Genomic DNA, 9258 nt, shown 5'->3' with positions numbered 1-9258 from the left:
ATAAAGCATACAAGTATAAATTAAGTAAAGTTATTTATGCACTTGCAGGTAGGCTAGTTCCTCCATATGACAGTTATCTGAGAGGGTTTATTCACTGTCCAGTGCAATGGAAACAAATGGACATTACAAAGTCTTATACTTTCTTTCTTTTGGAAAGTCAGAAAATGTCCACTTACTACACATATTTCAGCCACCACTTTCTTGGGAACAGATACAAGTGTGTATTATGTAAAAGTGCACAAAAGAGGAAAACACAATGACATTACAATGAACTACACTCGGGAAACATGTGATCAATAACTCATGGCAAAATATTTTTACATTAACATAAGTTTATCAGTTTTCACTTTCACAAGTCAAAGCAATTCATCATTACTCAAGATTTAACATGAAATGACTATACGGCCTTAATTTAATGCAGCAAAAATTATTTTACAGTGTAGGCTACTAAGATCTTTTCTTTTTTTTCAGGCTTTTTCTTGGTTGCTTTTATAAACAGACAACCATTTATTTAACAGTGCCTTTTATAGAAGAGAAGAGACTATAATATTAAATAACTAAAATAACTTTAGTTATTAAATAACTAAAAATTACCATTATGTAGAATATTTTTGTACTTCACTTTTATTTGTTCCCATGTTCTAGTGTGGTGACTCTGACAATGAACAAAGTAATTATGCAATTATTAAAATACAAATAAGGCTAATAAGTGATAAAAACATCTAACATGGCCACTTCTAACGGATTTAAATTGTCTGCTACTTTTTGCCAGCCCTCTCTCCTGGCTTTTGCAGACTTTGAGGTGTTCCCTGGCGTTTTGATTAATCATTAAAATTCCGAATAAACTTCGACTATCTTGCTCTGCTGAGGAGAAAAACTGTGCGCGCTCTTTGGCCACGCTGAACAGCCAATAGCAGCGTTGCTGATCAATGTTTCTACTATCGATACATATCCCCTTTTAAACCAGCGCATGAACGCGCAGTTATCTCAGATAACTCAATCCAGCGATACTAATCATAAACAACAGGTGTGTTCGAAGAACCCAATTAGCCGGATCATGATTAGCACGATGATATCATCTTGGATGTGTCATTTGATCTCGGATGTAATAAGCAACGTACGAAGAACGAGCCCCAGGTCTCTTGCAGCCTTGTGGTGATGGTGGAATCAAATCAAGGAGACGACGAATTGATGCAAGATCGCTGCCCCATTCTAAATAACAGATGTGACAACTTCAGCAAAAAATGCATGAACGCATATAGATAATCTTATTCTGAACTATAGTCTAACCTGAATCATCAGTTTCATCACCTTTTACAGCAGATTCTGCAGTCAATCAGGTCCTTGAAGGTCTTGGGAGAAGCATTTCCAGGAACTTAGCTGAGGTCTTCTAACCAAAAAATCAAAAAACAAACAAAACAAAAACATCATCAAACAGTTACATAGCATAATGACAACCATATCTCTCTCAGGAACCATTCTGTTCAGATGATCGTGTAGTCACAGAGTAGTGCCGTTCACACCTGGCATTAAAGGAGAACTCTGGTCAATTTTAACATTGAGCTCATTTTTTTGTAAATTTGGAGTGCTGTCAATACAGAGAACAACGGCAAAAATCGGTGTTGCCTACACCGTGTTATCCTCTTTTTAAAATTTGCACCCTGTTGACTTCAATGGGGCAAGTTTTAAACCTGCTTTTAGCCTCTTAACATCCTTGATGTGTCATTATAAGTGCACAGCCAATGTGAGTGATTCCTTCAGAGTGAACGCGGGTGAATCTGACTGCAGTAGATGTGAAAGATATGAATAAAAATGAAGTTATTTCAGCCAGCGCTCATACCTGTATTTACATCCTGTTTTCGGTCGAAGTCCATAGTAATCGATTGTCGAGTTCACGCGCGTGATGTCAACAGGGTGCAAATTTTAAAAAGAGGATAACACGGTGTAGGCAACACCGATTTTTGTCGTTGTTCTCTGTATTGACAGCACTCCAAATTTACAAAAAAATGAGCTCAATGTTAAAATTGACCGGAGTTCTCCTTTAACATTCATCTTGGGTGAGCAACTCGAAGTACAGGTGTAAATGCACTCAAGACGCATTGAGATTCGATTGTTCTGATGAGGTCTAGGCCACGTTCTTTTATTAAAGGGTTAGTTTCACTCAAAAAAATTTATTCTGTAATTTACTCACCCTCATGTCGTTCCAAAACCTGCAAGACTTTCTTTCGTCTTTGAAACACAAATGAAGATATTTGATGAAATCTGAGCGCTTTCTACGCAACTACCACTTTGATGCTTCAAAAAGTTAATCTTAAAATTAATCCATATGAACCAAGCAGTTTAGTCGACATTTTATTTCTCTTCTGTTTATGTTTGTTGATTAATGTTTATATGCGAATAAAAGTCTAAATTCAATCTCATCACAAAGCGATCGGGTCTCTTCCGAAATTTGGACTAAACCGCTCAATTCATATGGGTTAGTTTTATGATCTCTTTATGAACTTTTTGAAGCGTCAAAATGGTAATTGTGTGGACTGTCAATAGAGGGACAGGAATCGCTAAGATTTAAAATATATTCATTTGAGTTTCGAAGATAAACGAAAGTCTTTTCATGACATGAGGGTGAGAAATGACAACAACTTTACACTTTTGGGTCAACTAACCCTTTAACTTTTTGTTATAGTGTTTGATGTGTCATCATGAATTATGGCAATCAAGACACATCAATCACCCCAGACACATGTAAATTCCAGGTCTGAACAAAGGCAGACTGTGGTTGCCCAGTTAGGTTTAAATTTGTAAATTAAAATTTTACATTCGTCATGTAATAAAATTTGTACTGCACAAAGAATAAAATATAATGACACTCACAATTCTGGATTCATCTTCAGCATTCTGTTGCTTTCGTCTTCATGTCTGTTGGTTGCTTTCTGTTGCAATCTCATGAGAGGAGCTTTTTTCACTTGACTAGTCTAGGCAAAATCTATTGAAAAAGGATTTGAAAAAAATATGTCAGTTGAGGCTAATATTTCCAAAATTCAGTAATGCAATACATTTTAAATTAGGGCTGTAAATATGGTAAAATAATTGTGATTACCCTTTCTATAAAGCATGGGTGTCAAATTCTAAAATTATTTAAATTTATATTCACACATCTACACTTGAATATTCACATATTCAAGTTAATAGCCACAAAACCTTTTGCATTGTTCACATGGAGGCCTGAAACGAGTGATAAGGCATCTTAAATTAAACTTGGTGTACTACGTTAGATTGTAAAACGATTAGAATTTTTTTTACCCATAATTTATTAATGATATTTATAATGTGAACAGAAAATACAGATTTATAATAATAAAATACAGACAGATAAATAGTTAGGACAAAATTTATCCCAAAATAACATGCAGTATGAATTGATAAAGAATGATTTCAAGCTAAAGTACCTGTTTGCTCTTCAAGTGCTTTCGCAAATATCTGTAAACTGAATTGGAAGACAGACGGATTTACAGATTAGCTTTAACTCACTTTCACAATGTTTGAATTTAACAGTCATAAAAAAAAACTTGATGGTAGTAAGTTTGTCTTGACTCGACGCAGATATGACGACATGATATTCAGTGCTAAGAACAAAATAGAGATTATGTAATTCACACTTAAACAAAGGGCGAATAAAAAGTTTTTAAACGCTTCCCCACCTCAGTCTACAAAAAGTAAACGTTCACTTAACGTAAACAAGCTGTTAATAATGTGCATGCGTCACAAAAACGGAATTCTTAACGCGTTCATGTATAACACACAACCACTTTTATACACACAAAATAATTATAAAATTACCATTTGAAGAATTCTCTCATCTGCGCAGAAAAATAGCCCAAAGGGTGCTGCTTCCCCATGAACTTCAGTGCCAAGCTCGTCGTAAGTTAAACCCAGGCCTCGGCGCGACTGGAGGCGGGAATGCATAACGTTAATTTCATGAAGGCTGTCAACAAACCAAAATCAAAGAGTATAGAAGTTACAAGAGGCGAAACTCCGTTGCAGTTTTGACAACAGCCACTAGGTGGCGCTTCGGTAGCGCGGCCGCCATTTTGGACTGAACCAACGGCTTTACCGTTAGCACAACTACTGTACAGCATTAACATTATGTCTGGAAATAATTGGAAACAAAGAAAACAGTGTTCTGCCATCAACTGCAACAACTACCAGTGTACAACCAATCAACTACCATTTCATAGATTCCCCAAAGATCCAGAGAGGTAAAGTAGAAAAGGTTTTTATTAACTTTAAAGTGAGCTAACGTCAATAACAGGTGCTGTAACGTTAATGTAAGCTATCCCATAACCGCAGTAACAGTTTGCTAATGTTATGTATTTGGTCGAAATTGTCAAGACTCGAAATGGGCTTTTTAAATCGCATACTTTCAGAGATATATGAACACCTAACCTGGCAAATGACCGCTTTATTAATTCATTGTTATCACTAAATTAACCCTTTAACTAGTGTCACCTTTTTTCCGCATAAACATGAAAATCACTATCCAAACTTAAATGGTTGTAATTCAAGAATGCTTTGGAATTTAGACCTATGGTTGGTCTTGTTTTAATTTGTCAGATTATTGTTGAAGTGAAATAAATTATGAAAGTGAAACAGAAAAAAGTTATATAAGTTTGAGTTTATTAAAATGTACAAATTTAAAATATAATTATTTATATTTTATATAAAATATATATATTACAAAATATATTTTACTCTAGAACTGCAAGAAAATGAAAGCAAAAATTCTGAACAAGTTGTGTTCCACATTTTAGGTTGATATGTTGATATTTCGCTTCCTCACCCTTTCTGCCGTGTGCTCTAACGTTACACGGTTTGGAGCTGCGCGCTCTTGCTCGCTCACTCTAGATTCCGGGTGATTTTAGCTAATTTGTGGGCATCAGGGATCCGCTATCAATATGCGGGAGACTCCCGGATCTTCCGGGAGACATGGGATGTCTGCTCTAGAGATATTAAAAACTAGAAACTACTTTTTAGTTCATTTAACCGCTTTTGAATTTGAACCGGTATCGTTCAATTCTATGACAGCTGTGTTGCGTTCAGTCCAAGATGGCGGAGCTGCAGCTCTGCGCATGGGTGAGTTTGTTGCAATGGAACGTTCTATTGAGTTTCGCCTCTTGGTACTTCTATACTCTTTGACCAAAATGAAAGAAGCTAAAATATATATAACAAATTATAAGCACATTCCAACACATTTATTTTAAACGTAAAAGTATTTTTTACACTGCCGATTTTACTGTGCAGCGCACGTACTGTATTTACTTCCTGTTTTCGGTCGAAGTCCACAGTAGTCGATTGTCGAGTTCAGTCTGAGTCTCCACTGTTGCTTAGTTGCCTATGATCACGCGCCGCGCGTCCACTTTGGACTTCGACCGAAAACAGGATGTAAATACAGGTATGAGCGCTGGCTGAATTAACATCACTTTTATTCATATCTTTCATATCTACTGCAGTCAGATTCACCGTGTTTTCTCTTTGAAGGAGTCACTCACATGGCTGCTTTTTTGTTGCTGTCAGAACAACTATGCCTTTTAAAAAAACATTTTCTGCTGCACTACAGTCATTATCACTATAAAATATCACAACCCCCCCATGATCTGCCTCAAACTTCACCGAAATGTGTTTTCTTCAAATTTACAGTTACTACAGTAAAATAAGGTGGCACAAAATGTTTTAGAGTGGAGGATTGTTCGACAACTTAAAATTGAAGGTGTAGCTTACGGAGCCCCTAAAGGGACGTGGTGGTGGAAATTTTTTTAGGATGGGAGAGTTTTTTTTTTTTTTTCCAAATCTTTTGCGTTCCCTCGCAAAACTTTTGCGTTCCCCCGAGAAACTTTGCGTTCACACGCAAAACTTTTGCGTTCCCTCGCAAAGTTATTTGCGTTCCCTCGCAAAGTTATTTGCGTTCCCACGCAAAGATTTGCGTTCCCACGCAAAGATATTTGCGTTCCCTCGCAAAGATATTTGCGTTCCCACGCAAAACCTGTTTTGAGCTCGGACAGACACTTCCTGTTGTAATGTCCCGCTGGCGGTGTTTCAGAGCTCCGTACGTTAATGGAGCGTTAAGTAGTGTTTGAACTTGGACTCAAATATAAAGAAATGTGGTCAGTGCTTAACTAAAGGAGTTCAGTGAAGTTGGCAGTATTCACATAGGCTATTCGAACTTCCCTATTCTTGACCTAAACGTTGTTAAAACACAAACGACAACTATTTACAATCACAGTAACCTAGACAACGAGCTACAACCCAATTCCAAAGTTCAAATAAGGGGCCGTCTATAAAGTGCAAATCTCAAAACCCTTCTGCACATTTTATATCATTAAACATATTCAATAGCTTCCTGTCAGTACAGTGTGTCACAGTGAAGCTATTGAATATGTTTAATAATATAAAATGTGCAGAATTGTCACCAAATTCAGTTCACACATCACTGCTCTCCTGCTGGTTATACTACATTACTTAGTTTGATAAAAAATGCAGAATTTTTATGATTATTTATTATGAAATAAAAGCAATAACTTCACCCTTTTTAGAAATAAATATTAAATAACTTCACACTGTGTGAAGTGTATGCTTACATACAGTGTACAGTGTAATGCCATCAAATTCAGTAAGCAAATATAATGCAAGCTGCGTATAGCCTACCAATATAATTTGTGTAAAGAATAGGCCTACTTATTTTTTATGTGCAATTACTTCCCAAACTAATTGTTGTAGGCCTATAACCAACATTAGAGCAGTGATGTGTCATGTGTGAACTAAATTTGGTGTGTTACAGTGAAGTTATTGAATATTTTTCATAATTTAAAATGTGCAAAAGCAGTGTAGTATGACCAGTGGGTCACCATTGATGTGTAAACTGAATAGGGTGGCACTACAGTTTGTAACATTGAAGTTAATGACTATTTGACTGTGAGTTGATGCTGTAGTCGTTTTTGGGTTATATTGCACTTTGCAGACGGTCCCTTCTAACTTGTCTCTCAGCCGCCTGCTCATAGAGATCAATATTATAAAGCTTGTTTTGATGACAATCGGGTTGTAGCTCGTTGTCTAGGTTACTGTGATTATAAATAGGTGTTGTTTGTGTTTCAACAACGTTTAGCTCAAGAATAGGGAAATTTGAATAGCCTATGTGAATATTGCCAAATGCCAACTTCACTGAACTAGTTAAGCACTGACCGCATTTATTTATATTTGAGTCCAAGTTCAAACACTATGAAACGCTCCATTAACGTACGGAGCTCTGAAACACCGCCAGCGGGACATTAAACAGGAAGTGTCTGTCCGAGCTCAAAACAGGTTTTGCGTGGGAACACAAATATCTTTGCGAGGGAACGCAAAACTTTTGCGTGGGAACGCAAATAACTCTGCGAGGGAATGCAAAAGTTTTGTGTGGGAACTCAAAATTTCTCGGGGGAACGCAAAAGATTTAAAAAAAAAAAAATCTCCCAACATAAAAAAATTTCCACCACCACGTCCCTTTAGGGGCTCCGTAGTAGCTTGCTAAGAACATGTATATTCATATTTTTGCAGTGCAGCAAGACCAATGGGACTCCATCAACTCATCAACTTCAGAGTCCCCAGTGGAAGTTAAGAAAAAGAAGAGCAAGAAAAGAAAGAAGAAGAAAAGCAAGAGAAGCAAATAAAAGGGGGGGATATAATGTGTTACTTTGTTGTTTGAGTATACTGTAGAAAAGACAATGTTTTATTAAGATGAAAAGGTGTTTTGAATTTTTTTTGTAAAATAAAAGTCAGAAATTAAATGGGATCCTTTATTGTATATTTACTGCACTTACCCTGTAACTACACAGAACAAGGGGGTAACAAGCACCACTTTAATTTACAGCCCGCAGGAGTTACACTTACCCCGTAATTACACAGAACAAGGGGGTAACAAGCGCCACTTTAATTTACAGCCCGCAGGAGTTACACTTACCCTGTAACTACACAGAACAAGGGGGTAACAAGCGCTACTTTAATTTACAGCCCGCAAGAGTTACACTTACCCTGTAACTACACAGAACAAGGGGGTAACAAGCGACACTTTAATTTACAGCCCGCAGGAGTTACACTTACCCTGTAACTACACAGAACAAGGGGGTAACAAGCGCCACTTTAATTTACAGCCCGCAGGAGTTGCACTTACCCTTTAAATACACAGTTGAAACGGGTAACAAACACTACTTACTATGTAACAATACGAAACAACACTATTTGCACAGTAATTACAGAGAAAGGTACTCTTATTAAGAAAACATAAAAAAAACAAAAAACGTTTTAATTACACAGTATATTTGCCCTGACATTTAAGTGTCATTGCAATACAATGTGATAAGGTAAGAAAGTACTACATGGTACGTTCTAAATTAAAATCATAGCAGAAACTATTTTTTTTTTTGGCTTAACGTTAAGTAGTTTAGTAAGAAAAGCCAATAAATTCAATTTTTATCATACTGTGCTTACATACAGCCACTTTTATATACAACAGACGTACAATTTTTGCCTGGAATATATTAACAGAATAGGTACCTGTTAGTTTTAAAATAATTACAATATAAATAATTTGCTTGTATATCTGGTTGTACCCCTTTATTACAAAAACTTAACATATTGTTCCCTTATACCTACACGGAGGTACACTATAATTACAGAAACGTACACCGTAATTTCGGTTTACTACAAAGTTCTTTGCAGGTTGTATATCTGCTTGTTACCCCTTTATTACCCAAAACTTAACATATTGTTCCCTTATACCTACACGGAAGTACACTATAATTACAGAAACGTACACCGTAATTTCGGTTTACTACGAAGTTCTTTGCAGGTTGTATATCTGCTTGTTACCCCTTTTTTTACCCAAAACTTAACATATTGTTCCCTTATACCTACACGGAAGTACACTATAATTACAGAAACGTACACCGTAATTTCGGTTTACTTACGCAGTTGTTTGCGGGTCGTAATATAAAGTGCTACCCTGCAACTTATCCAACATCCTAAAGATAAATTATTATAATTAGAAGATATTTCTAGTGTTATAAAATATCGCGTATTAATTTTCCAAGCAAAATGTATTTTAGTCAGAATTATTGAGCTCCTATTTGGCGCGCATGCGCGCAGCAGCGCTCATTCAATATGAAGATTAGCAGCAAAATGGATACATTTGCATGACTTTCTAACATTTACAGATGGAGGATATAACTG

This window comes from Abramis brama (genome assembly GCF_963993115.1).
Source record: "Abramis brama genome assembly, chromosome: 18".
Taxonomy (NCBI): Eukaryota; Metazoa; Chordata; class Actinopteri; order Cypriniformes; family Leuciscidae; genus Abramis; species Abramis brama.
This window is presented reverse-complemented; position numbering follows the sequence as displayed.